Genomic DNA, 14,437 nt, shown 5'->3' with positions numbered 1-14,437 from the left:
GATCCAATAACTGCGATTTTGCATGCTTTATTGTTTCCCAACAGCACTGATCCACCATCTTGATCACATAATTCCTCAAACACATCCTTGTTTGGAATCATGTGCCATGTACAACTTGAATCCGTAATCCACTCCTTCCTAGAGTCGTTGCTTGAAACCATTGGGACATCAGATGATTCATAAACATCTTGCACAATGGTTGCATTACCATTATCCTTTCCACCATGATTGTTCAGTCGATCAGGGCATACCTTTCTTGTATAACCCTTTTTCTTATAATAATAATAACACTTAATAGAAGGAGCATTACCACCATAACAATTTTAGAGAACTTTACCATTCTTCTTCTCAAACCTACCATATTTCTTCAAGAATTTTCCTTTAATGGACAATCATTCGCCAACTGTCGATGGCTTGTGCTCTTTTCATTCGTTCAAGTCCTTAGAGTACAAGGCATATTGAACATCTTCAAAGGCCAACGAATCTCTTCCATACATGAGAGTTTCTTTGAAGTGAGCATGAGACTTGGGTAAAGCACATAGCAACAATAACACTTGATCTTCATCATCAATCTTGACCTCGATATTCTCAAGACCAAGAATCAACTTGTTGAACGTATCAAGTTTCTCAGCCAAGACTTTTTCTTCACTCATCTTAAATGAATACAAAGCTTACTTCAGGTATAGACGATTGATACGTTCACCAAGTTGATTCTTGTAATGTGAGGATTACCCCCACTTATAAAGATATGTCCAGGCCATATATTGTCTGATGTGGGACTCTTAACACCCCCCCCCCTCACGCCCAGGACTGGACATCTGAAGCGTGAAAATAAATGGTGGATGGCCGGATAGCGGAACGCTAATAGTATGTGGTCCACCAGATCTTAAACAATGCTCTGATACCAAGTTAAGAAATGTGGTTAGGTCTAACTCAATCCTACAAAACCGGCTTGTAAGGTGAGGATTTCCCCCCACTTATAAAGACATGTGTAGGCCATATATTGTCTGATGTAGGACTCTTAACAGTTTTCTTCTACTTCTCTGATAGGGCGGCGTTCATCTTCTCCGATCCTTTCAACGCTTCTAACAAACCCTAGTTTGCATCTTCAAGTGCCACAAATTGAAATCATTCACACCGGTGAATTTCTCAATCTCATGCTTTGTTGACGACATCTTATTCTCCATGCTCATTGCACCAATTTGTTATGAATAGATGTCATCAAGAACAAACCGTAGTATGAGATAAAGATTGAATTTCTTAAACAAAAACAAGAAACCCTATTAGGTTTTAGAAAAGAGATAAGAAGTGTTGGTTCTAAGTGTTGGCAGCAATTTTGGTAAAACAAAGAGTGTTTATAAGATGTTGTGTGTGATGTCTTAACATAAGATATCCTATGTACCTGCTGGAGCTTAAGAAACATAATTATGCATGATTGTTTCAGAATGTCATACACCATGTCATGGCATCTGACGTTATGTACCTGCTGGAGTTTAAAAACATAATTATACAGGATTGTTCCAGGATGTCAGACCCGATGGCATGGCATCCTGTATATAGAACATTTAGTGTGAATGTCTGGTGTTTTGTGATTGTGCATTTAATGGCAATCTATGTATGATTGAAGATATGATTTGTAGGCGCATTCAATCATTGATTACAATCTGATTTACTTATTTTCCAAGGAGATCTAACCAGTTGTCATGAGAAGATTTGATTGGAAAATAGTTTTAGGGTTTTCAAGATGTCCAAGCCCAGCTGAAAGCTTCTATAAAAAGGGACTTGGGAAACCTGATTTGATACACAACCAATACTAAGCAAAATACTGAGAGAGAGCGAGGGTTTGTGTCTTGTTTAGTCGTGAGACTTGTAAGCCATTCAAGTCATTCATATATGATTGAATTGGTCTGATTTGTGGTTGTAATTTGTCACTCTAAGCTTGTAAGCAAGAGTGTGTGTCTACTTGATCAAAGTTGTTAAGCAAGATCAAGTGTGTGTCTACTTGATCAAAGTTGTTAAGCAAGATCAAGTGTGTGTCTACTTGATTGAAATTGTGAAGTAAAATCAAGTGTGTGTTATTGAAAAGTATTTTCTTTTCTCAAGGGATTGTTGTTTAAAATCACAGGTGTGATTGTAGGGAAGTGAGTGGGTTCTCATATCTAAGAGTGCTTAGGTAGAAATTGCACGGGTAGAGATTAGGTGAGAAAGACTGTAACTTGTTGAAGTGTACGGAGAGTCTTTGAACTGGTTCTATTTTAGTGAATTTCCTTCCTGGCTTGGTAGCCCCCAGATGTAGGTGAGTTGGGCCGAACTGGGTTAACAATTGCTTGTGTCTTTTGCATTACTATTCTCTATATTTATCCTGTTTGCATTACTCAGATATTAGTGTCATGACATTACCTTCGACATCTCATATCTGATACCAGAATTTCAAGAAGGAAGAAGAATTGGTTAAAATTGTTTTACTATTCACTTTCTCAATAAGGGTTAAAGATTATAAGTGAATACCAACAACTAACCTCTCTCAATAACCTGAGAGAACTAGCCTATTTATAGACTACTAAGCTAAGTTGAGCAACTAGAAAACTTAAACAATTGGGCTTAACATAATGCCCAATTCGACATAGTAACTTAGAATACAAGTTAGCATATTTCGACAACATGTTTGAATAGACTGTAACTACAACATGCATAACTCATGTTGAAATATCAAGTTATCCCTGTCGAGATTGGAGTTTGGTTCAAATTCTCACAGTTACCTCACTGGTGTGAGGTCAGTGAAACTCAATCGTAACATTACTAGCAAGGGAAGATCTCTGTTGTCTAAGTTTTGTTGTTTCCCTTTCACTCCTTCCAGTGTTATCAATATATACACAACTTTGAGAATTTTGTGTACAAGATAAAAGTAAAAGGGTGATTAATGATTCTGATGGGACCTCTTGTCTCTTCTATGGGGATTCAATTGAGTTATTATTTTATCTTTTTGTCACTTATGAGTTAGTTTTGTCTGTGTGACATAGGATCTTCCAGTGGTTACGTTGGCATGTAATAGAAAGTTAACTTGAAAAATATGTTATATTCTTATTGTTTTTTTATTACACATAAAAGACCTTTATATATAGGATGATGATCTATCTTTCAGAGCTTGAAAGTAGGATCAACCCTAACAAACTAATAACAAACTATCAGAGCTTGAAAATATGATCAATCCTAACAAACCTTAACAAACTACTAACAAACCTAACAAACTATTAAATTTATCTCTAATACTCCCCCGTAAGTTGGAGGGTGGGGATTATGAACACCCAATTTAAACATGAGGTCTTGAAAAACTTTCACGCCTAAGGATATATGTTAGTATTTTTTATTTGGTGGACAGGTAAGTTGTGCTTATATCACCCGAATGTATGTGTTCCCTAATATAATGACAGTCAATTTCAATATGTTTTGTTCTTTCATGGAATACTGGGTTTGCATCTAAATGAATAACTGTTTGATTTTCACAATGAAAAAGTGTGGGTTTAATGCATGGAACTTGTAGAGTCTCTAACAAATTATGTAGCCATAGTGTTTCACTTGTGGCATGTGTCACTGCATGATATTCAGCCTCACTTGAGGGTCAAGAGACTGTGGCTTATTTCTTTATTTTCCATGATATTGGAGACTTTATAAGTTTCATTAGATAACCTGAGATGGACTTTCTATTATGTGAGTGCACTCTTCTGTTTAGATATGTTTTGCATGATGTCAAAACTAGGAAGTAGCATTTATGTACATTGGACGGTATCATCCAATCTAGTTGTGTATTTTAGCGTTCTTGCATTAGGAAACATGTCAACATTATTGAAAATGGTCTAGAAAACATTTGCGCATCAAAATAGTGTGTTGTGCATGAGAAACTTGTTTAAAGTGAAAAATACTCATTATATGTTGATCTATAGATGAATTTTTAAAACTTCAGGTCAACACATAGATGGTATAGGTCAACACGTATGCTGCAGTATTAAAGCCTACAGCTTTTGTCTCATGTGTCGAGTCTTCAGGTCAACCTATGGGCACCACATAACCTTACAGATCGACACATGCTTCCAATATGTCGACACATGAATTGAATAGGTCGACACATGATTCGTATAGGTCGACCTATTGGTTAAATTTTTTGAAAATTTGTATTTGTTTTCATTCCTTTTGCATTTCCTTTTGCCCTAAATCACCCATCCATATAAATACTTCATACATGCATCATTCTCTAGTAAGGTTTCTAGAGTAAGTAAAACCTACATGAATCCAGAATTTCAAAGCATCTCATCATCTTCAATTCAATCTATGCATACACATATCAAACTACACATAATCATATTTCGATTGGGTGTTATCTAGATTAGGATTGATAACGTCCAATTAAGAAAACCGAGGTGGGTTTTTCCTTCAAGATCTTTAGGGTTTGAAGGTTTTCAACAAGATTGTCAATTCAGATATGATCGAGTGAAAGCCTTGAGACTAGGTGTGTCGGCAAGGGAGTAGCGTGAAACGGTTGATCGTGTTGACAAATCTTGGGTTCAACAAGTGTGCACATGGGGTTAATTCATCCGAGTGAAAGCCTTGAGACAAGGAGTTCATGCAAGGAAGTAACAACAAAATGTGAGTTGAAGCAGTATTATTGGTGACTTGATCAATCTTTGATCAAGGGCTTTGGAGGTGCTAGAGTCAAGAAAAAACTTAGGATTTATGCGATTTGATTTCTCAACTCTTGTATTGATATATTTGCAAAGTAAGATTTGTTATATTAATATCTCAATTCGAGTTCGAATTGAAGGCAGACATACCTATAACGAGGTTGATTAGGGAACTACCTAAACAAATTCTTGTGTACTATATATATATATATATATATATATATATATATATATATATATATATATATATATATATATATATATATATATATATATATATATATATATATATATATATATATATATATATATATATATATATATATATATATATATCTTTTATTTTTTGACTCGTAAATTATCGATTGCTTTGATCACCAGATCAACATAGTTTGGATCATAATATTGATTACATTTTGAATATTGCGTTTGTTGTATTGATCATTGACCATTTGTTTGTGATTGGATTTCTTAGAACAACAAACATCATATAAAATTCCAAACTTTGTTTTTCGCACACCAAGTGTTCGACAAATTTCAAAGCATCTCATCATCTTCAATTCAATCTATGCATACACATATCAAACTACACATAATCATATTTTGATTGGGTGTCATCTAGATTAGGATTGATATCGTCCAATTAAGAAAACCGAGGTGGGTTTTTCCTTCAAGATCTTTAGGGTTTGAAGGTTTTTGACAAGATTGTCAATTCAGATATGATCGAGTGAAAGCCTTGAGACTAGGTGTGTCGGCAAGGGAGTAGCGTGAAACGGTTGATCGTGTTGACAAATCTTGGGTTCAACAAGTGTGCACATGGGGTTAATTCATCCGAGTGAAAGCCTTGAGACAAATCTTGCAAGGAAGTAGCAACAAAAGGTGAGTTGAAGCAGCGTTGTTGGTGACTTGATTAATCTTTGATCAAGGGTTTTGGAGGTGCTAGAGTCAAGAACAAACTTAGGATTTGTGGGATTTGATTTCTCAACTCTTGTATTGATATATTTGCAAAGTAAGATTTGTTATATTAATATCTCAATTCGAATTCGAATTGAAGGCAGGCGTACCTATAACGAGGTCGATTAGGGAACTGCCTAAACAAATCCTTGTGTACTATATATATATATATATATATATATATATATATATATATATATATATATATATATATATATATATATATATATATATATATATATATATATATATATATATATATATATATATCTTTTATTTTTTGACTCGTAAATTATCAATTGCTTTGATCACCGGATCAACATAGTTTGGATCATAATATTGATTACATTTTGAATATTGCGTTTGTTGTATTGATCATTGACCATTTGTTTGTGATTGGATTTCTTAGAACAACAAACATCATATAAAATTCCAAACTTTGTTTTTCGCACACCAAGTGTTCGACAAATCGCTTGACTTAGGTTTTTTGTGTGAATATCGTTGGAGATAGACTTTTACTATTGTAGAGTATTCAATTATTTGTTCTTAATAGTGGTTGATTGACTTGTGGGTTATTATCATTCTATTGGTACTATTATGCATATTCGGGCTTTTCAATAGAAGGTTCGGTTAGACGATTTTGAATATGGGAAATATTTGAAACTTATTTCCTCGCTAAAAAATTTCTAAATCAAAGTTTCAAACAATTTTTTTAACTTGGGATCTACCCCCCCCCCCCCCCCACACACACACACACTCTCTCTCTCTCTCTCTAGATCTAGATTTATCGTCTAACAATTGATATCATAGCTCCGATTATTTCCAGTCTTAAGATTTGCTTATTAGATAATGGTACCGAATCTAAAGGGGTGTATAATAGAGCACCTATTTTCACTGGCAAAAATTATGGCTATTGGAAAGCTTGTATGTGTATCCATATCAACTCCGTTGATAAGGGTGTATAGGACATAATTTCCAATGGTCCTAATCAAATTAAAATGACCAACTGTGAAGGCGTCAACGTATCAAAACTGGAAAATCAATGGAATGATAATGATAAGAAGTTGTGGTCTCATGATTGGAAAGCACAAAATATTCTCATATTTGTGTTAGGTGTTGATGAGTATTATCGTGTCTCTTATTGTGAAATCGCCAAGGCTATGTGGGATGCATTAGAAGTTCCCCATGAGGGAACTAATGAAGTCAAACAAGCTAGGATTAATACTTTGAATCAAGAGTTTGAACTCTTCCGTATGAAGCATGGTGAAACCATTGCCGACATGCAAAAGATATTCACGCATCTTATTAATAGATGGAATGCTCTAGGTAACCCTATCTCCAATGTTATTGCTACTAACAAGGTTTTAAGATGTCTTAACAGGGAGCAGCAACCCAAGGTCACCGCTATCAAAGAAGCGAATGATCTTAAAGCACTTGATCTTACTATTTTGTTTGGTAAATTGGAAGAACATGATAAAGAACTCACTTGATTGGAAAAGCATTAAAAAGAATATGAAAGGAATATTAATAAAGAGAAAGGTAAAAACAAGGTGGAAGAGAAGAAGTTCATTGCTCTAAAGACTTCTAGTTTAAAGTTCTCAAATAGTGAGCTTAGTGATTGTGAAACTAAAGATGACAAAGACTCCGATGAAGAAGATATGGGGTTGTTCATCAAAAGATACAATAGATATATGTGGGAACAAGCAAATAAGCACTCCGAGAATAAGGATCATGGCAAATCCAAAAGATGGTCAAATTCCTCAAAGGATGATTAGAAGAAGAAAAGTAAGGGTAGAAGCACATGCTACCATTGCGGAAAAGAAGGTCACATTAAGTTTGAGTGTCCTAAAATAGTGAAAGAAAGTGAAAAAGGTCATCACAAAAGATCAAATAAGCCTAAAAGGGGTTATGTTGCTTGGGAAAGCGAACGTGATTCTTCAAGAGGAGAAAGTTCTAACTCAAGTGACGAATCAGCAAAGATATGTTACATGGCCAACAAAGGAAAGAAAAAGAATGTAAGTCGCTTTAATCATAAATCTACTCATGACCTATCTTATTCTAAATTGCAAGAATCTTTTGAAAATCTACAAAGACAAGCCATAGAAGCTTTCAAAAAGCTTGCTTCAAATAAAAGAATTTTTTCTCATTTGCAAGATAAAATGTTAGAAAATGAAAATGATATGGAAGCTCTAAGGAAATATATGATAGACATATTAAAAAATAATTGTAATGATAATAGTACCTCTTGGTTTGGGTGTGAGACTTGTCATATTTGGCAAAAAGAGTCAAAAGATATTAAAGTCAAGTTGAACGAGACTTTGCAACCTGAAGTCACTTTTGCTATTGACACTTCAAAATATGATATGCCTTATCATAATACTTATAGAAGGTATCATTATGTTGAAAAGAGTTTAAGTAGAAAAAGAGCATTTTCTCATAATGCTTATTGTCATTATTGTTGCATGAAGGGACATACCATTGCAAAATGTAACTTTAGGAGACTCTTGGTCCCAAAAGGCACTTATAAATGGTTTCCTAAGTGCAGCCAAGGTTTCACTAATCATCAATGACCCAATGAAGATTGGGTACCTAGCACTAGTTATTAATCTTGCAGGATAAATATCTTGAAACTATGAAAAGGGTATGGGATCTTTTTCTTGGAAGCTCAAGACATAATACTTATAACACTTCTCTATTTCTTGACTTGTTGACAAGGAAGATAAAATATATTACTAAAGAGGTTAATTTTTAGTGTTCTTTTAATTGGTAAAATTATATTGACTATTACTAATGTTTTCTCTCTAAGAAGTGTCGGAAAAGGTATTGATCTTAATGGTGTAGGTTATCTTCGATAAGACATACCCAAGTTCATCAAATTAGGGATTGATCAACCTAAGATGAGAAAACGTGAGGAGGAGCTAGATGATTGTCATGATTGAACAAGAATTGAAAGTCCAAGTATTAGGATGATATCAAGTCAATGTGACTCTTGGGTACATTATTAATGGCACTCTCAAATACTTGTACAAAGAGAAAAGTGGTAAGAGCATTTTGGTTATGTTTGTGTTTGTGGCACTTGTTGCTTTCATTTCAACTTTCTTTCAAAAGTTTCTCGTGGAATACTTGTGCATCCTCTGTCTTCCGTACAATGAGGTTATATCGTTTCAATCCTTTTTCTTATTTTATAAGTGAATATTTCTTTTACCTGTTTATTTTTCAAAGGTATATGATGTAGTATGTGTATGATATGTGTAATGTTTGTTCATTTCCAAAAATCTCAGTGCAACCATTGTGTGTTTCATTTCATATGTTTACAGTGACTTCATACTAAATATCATCATATGTGATCTATATCTTTTGCCAACTCATGCTCACTCTTGTGTTTACATGTTAATTGCTTTCAAACCATTAAATCATAACATATGCGTAGTCTCTTATTCATTAGTCATGTGTAAGTCATTATGAGACATCAAAAATCATTTCATAAGTCATAAATGTGAGATTTGTCATGTTTTGTCCATAATGCATCGGCACATGGTAGCATAGGTCGACGCATAATTTGATTTTGTTTGTGTCTGTCAAAAATGCTTCAGGATGTGTCGACACATCCGTGGATAGGTCGACTTATGGAATTGATTTTTCTATTCTTAATTAAACATTTCAATATGTTCTGACACATAACCTTAACATGTAGGCACATTAACTCACAGATCGACGCATATTCCATTCTTTTGGTCAAAAAAATTCATTTCACATTCATGCACTAAAATCTCTCAAGTTTCCAAATTTCATCTTATCTCATAAAAATCATTCATTTTCGTCAAATCTTGTTTGTCTCTCTCAACCCATTTCATCTTCCTTCACATTTTCATCAAATCTCATTCATTCATCTTAGTTTTCCCTCTTATTCTTTCAAAACCCCTCTTTTCACCCCAAATCACAAAAAGTTCCAGATTCTTATTCCTTTTGGATTATCTTCACATTTTTGTGTGTTGTTGTGATTGTGTGTCTTGCTTGAGTGTGTGGGTATTCAAAAATATCTCATTCTCATTCATTTTCCATTCAAACTTTTCATCAAACACCTGGTGTGTATACCTCTGCTTCAACTATCTTTATGGCTTCAAATAGTTTTAAGTCCAAGAGTGATGCTAAAGGTAAAAGCAAGGCTACTACTAATACTATTGTTGCAGAAAATCCATTTACTTTGGTTTCCAAGAAGTATGCCAAGGATTTTTAGTTAAAGCATCAAAACCATCTTGTAGTGAAATAGTTTATGTGGAAGCAGATTACTATTGGTTGTTTGGATATACCTAATGTAGTTAAGTTGGTTGAGCATCAAGAGATTGACTATTTCCTACTACTTGCTCATAATCACAATGATGATCTTATTCGTGTATTCTACTCAGGTCTACATGAAGAACAAGGTTCTTGCTTCAAGTTTTCAATTGGTAACAAAGTTTATCAGTTTACTAATGGTTTATGGAAAACTTTGTTTGGAATTAATGTGGGTGATTCTGATGAGGCTTACAAGGTTGATCTGTTGGTAACAGATCTTTACACTCATATAGATTTTAATTGGAATGTTCATTTGGATGAGATACTCAAGGCTCCTCATGCTGAGGATTGTTGTGATCCAATTACCATCGGTCATTTGAAGATGGTGCCAAGAATTCTGCAATGGGTGGTGTCTCATATATTGAGACTAAAGAATGGCGGGTTTTCTAGAATTGGCTATGTTGAGATTCATTTAGTATACACTTTGCTGCACAAGGTCAAAATTAATTGGCCACACTATTTTGTATCTCATATGTTTTCTATCAAAAAATGCAACAAGGGCACTTCTTTCTGCCATCCCTATATGATTGCTAAGATTCTAAACTACTTTGACATTGGTTTGCCAAATCTCACCTACAAATCTCATGGTTCCTCTCAAGAGTTCTCTCACCACACACTAGTTAACATGAACTACTTCTGGGATGAAAATTGTCGTGTGTACTATCTATGCTTAAGTAAGCATGGAAGGAAAGTGTATAACTTTGATGATCCTATTGAGTATGGTGATGATGCAGCTGAAGCTCCCATGAATGATGAGCAACCTATGGGAGTCCATCATAATGCTACGAAAGGAGATGTTGTAATGCATGATGCTCCTAGTGGTGATAATCATGGTGCAGGTTTTGGTACTAATTATCATGATATTGCCTCTATTGTAACTATGCTTCAGGATGTGCATCCGAAACAAGACGGGAGATATGATGAGGAGTGCAACTGGCAATAGTCCTTTGAAAGTGCATAAATGGGGCAGTTTCGTCTGATGCAGCAACATTTGTCCATTCAAGACTACAACTTTGAGGCTTTTGCTTCATACGTGATTGAGGCATTGGTATCCTTACGCACTAACATGAATGCAAATCATGAAGCTATTTTTGCTAGAATCAATCACATTATTTATGTACATGACGATGATTATCATTGATATGAGAGTATCTATAGGGAAATATGTGATGTTATTGATTCTCAATACCATAATGAAGGAAAGGGTTGGCAAAGGGATGCACCAAGAGGACGCGGGAGAAGATATATTAGTGGTTAAACGATGTGTTGTGAGATTGGTCTTCTGGTGTCCGTTTATTTTGGGTATCTTGTGTCTTTCTGCATTTTGTTATCTCATGTTTTAGTGTCTTTATGCATGTGCCTTTTAGATTATGGTTTGTTTGGCTCTTGGTTTATGTATTAATAATGGCTCATTTACCGTTTGGATTTAGGCAATGGTTGTTGTATTAAGTACTCATGGTTGTTGTTATTGTTATGTTGTTTATTTAGTTTGTGTGTTATCATATATGTTGTATGCATGTGAGCATATTTCTCGTCTTTGTAAATTGCCTATGTATTCTCTATTATGTATATGTGATTCTTATAATTGTGTGTTTGGTCTCTTTTTGATGTTATCAAAGAGGGAGAAGTATGATGCACACATTCAGGGGGAGCTTTCCATGAACAAGAATGCATTGCCTCAAGTTTTGCCATCATCAAAAAGGGGGCGTATGTGAGTGCATTATCCTATTTAGATATGTTTTACATGATGTCAAAACTAGGAAGTAGCATTTATGTACATTGGACGGTATCATCCAGTCTAGCTATGCATTTTAGCATTCTTGCATTAGGAAACATGTCAACATTGTTAGAAATTGTCTAGAAAACATTTGTGCATCAAAATAGTGTGTTGTGCATGAGAAACTTGTTTAAAGTGAAAAATCCTTATTATAGGTCGACACATACGACTACAGGTCAACCTATAGATGAATTTTTAAAACTTCAGGTTAACCCATAGATGGTATAGGTCGACACGTATGCTGCAGTATTAAAGTTTGTAGCTTTTGTCTCATGTGTCGAGTCTTCAGGTCGACCTATGGGCAGCACATAATCTTACAGGTCGACACATGCTTCCAACAGGTCGACACATGACTTGAATAGGTCAATACATGATTCGTATAGGTCGACCTATTGGTTCAATTTTTTGAAAAATTGCATTTGTTTTCATTCCTTTTGCATTTCCTTTTGCCCTAAATCACTCATGCATATAAATACTTCATGCATGCATCATTCTCTAGTAAGGTTTCTAGAGTGAGTAAAACCTACATGAATCCAGGATTTCAAAGCATCACATCATCTTCAATTCAATCTATATATTCACACAATCAAATTACACATAATCATTTTTTATTGGGTGCCATCTAAATTAGGATTGATAACGTCCAATTAGGTTTGTTGTACCGAGAATATTTGGTTGAAATCTTTAAGGGATTCAAATAAGAAAACCGAGATGGGGTTTTCATTCAAGATCTTTAGGGTTTGAAGGTTTTGGACAAGATTGTTGAATTCGGATCCGATCTAGTGAAAACCTTGAGACTAGGTGTGTCGGAAAGGGAGTAGCGTGAAACTGTAGATCGTGTTGACGAATCTTGGGTTCAACAAGTGTGTGCTTAGGACTAATTCAGTCGGTTGAAAGCCTTGAGACAAGAAGGTTGTTCAAGGAAGTAGCAACAACAGGTGAATTGAAGCGACATTATTGGTAACTTGATCAATCTTTGATCAAGGGTTTTGGAGGTGCTAGAGTCAAGAACAAACTTAGGGTTTATGGAATTTGATTTCTCATCTCTTGTATTGATACATTTGCAAAGTAAGATTTATTATATTAATATCCCATAGAGAGGTCAATTGGGGAACTACCTAAATAAATCCTTGTGTATTCTCTCTCTCTCTCTCTCCTTATATATATATATATATATATATATATATATATATATATATATATATATATATATATATATATATATATATATATCTTTTATTTTCGACTCACAAATTGTCGATTACTTTGATCACCGGATCAACAGAGTTTGGAACATAATTTTGATTACATTTTGAATCTTATGTTTGTTGTATTGATCATTAACCATTTGGTTGTGATTGGATTTCTTAGAACAACAAACATCATATAAAATTCTAAACTTTATTTTTCGCACACCAAGTGTTCGACAAATTGCTTTACTTAGTTTTTTGTGTGTGAATATCGTTGGAGATAGACTTTTACTATTGTAGAGTACTCAATTATTTTTTCTTAATAGTTATTGATCAACTTGTCGATTATTATCATCTATTGGTACTATTACGCATATCTGGGCTTTTCAATAGAAGGTTCAGTTAGACGATTTTGAATCCGAGAAATATTTGAAACTTGCTTCCGCGCCAAAAAAATTCTAAATCAAAGTTTCAAACAAATTTTTTAACTTGGGATCTATTCACCCCCCTCCCTCTAGATCTAGGTCTATCGTCTAACATGTTAATGGAACATGATGTCCAATCTGAGTCATGGTAGCCAACTAGTTGTAGATCATTGTGTTGTGGAAGAATGATACCATGACCAGGAGAAGATTTGAGATATCGTAAAATTCGCATAGCAACATCTCAATGGTCTTTGAGTGGAGTTTGCATGAATTGACTTAGAATATGAACTGAGTATGTTAATTCAGGCCTAGTGATAGTTAAGTAAATTAGGTGCCCTACTAATCTCATATACCTTGACGGTTCTAAGACTGGAGGTTCCTTGGCCAAAGCAAGTTTGTGATTTTGTTCCATCGAAAATAAGGAAGGCTTACAAACAAAGCATTCCACATTCTTATAGAATGTCTAAAGTGTATTTTCTTTGAAAAAGAAATATATTTTCTGACCTGTGGGCTAGTTCTAGGTCTAGGAAGTATTTAAGTGAACCAAGATCCTTCATGTGGAAACATTTACTGAAATATTATTTGAACTGATCATATTCCTCAAGGTCATTACTAGCAATGATCAAGTCATCAACATAGATCAAAAAACAAAAAGAAAAATTGATCCATGTGAATATGTGAATAGACTATGATCATACTGGTTGTCTTGGAAACCATATTTTATCAAAGTTTGAGATAGCTTGCTATACCAATTTCTAGATGCTTTTTTCAAGCCATACATCGACTTCTTTAATCTGCATACCGAATCTTTGTTTGGAACTTTATATCCTTGTGGAGGACTTATATATACTTCTTTTGTCAATTCTTCATGCAAGAAGGCATTTCTAACATCCATTTGATGTAATTTCCATCCTTTCGCCACTGCAATTGTTAACAAGCATTTGACTGTGGTCATTTTGGTCATCAGTGTAAAGGTTTCATTGAAGCCCTCACCTTCCATTTATGTGTAACCTTTAGCAACTAACCTGCCCTTATATTTTTCAATCTCACATGTAGCTTTATGTTTGATTTGTACACTCG

Source organism: Lathyrus oleraceus, chromosome 7 (genome assembly GCF_024323335.1).
Source record: "Lathyrus oleraceus cultivar Zhongwan6 chromosome 7, CAAS_Psat_ZW6_1.0, whole genome shotgun sequence".
Classification (NCBI taxonomy): domain Eukaryota; kingdom Viridiplantae; phylum Streptophyta; class Magnoliopsida; order Fabales; family Fabaceae; genus Lathyrus; species Lathyrus oleraceus.
The sequence above is the reverse complement of the archived record's forward strand: the minus strand, read 5'-3'. Positions refer to the sequence as shown.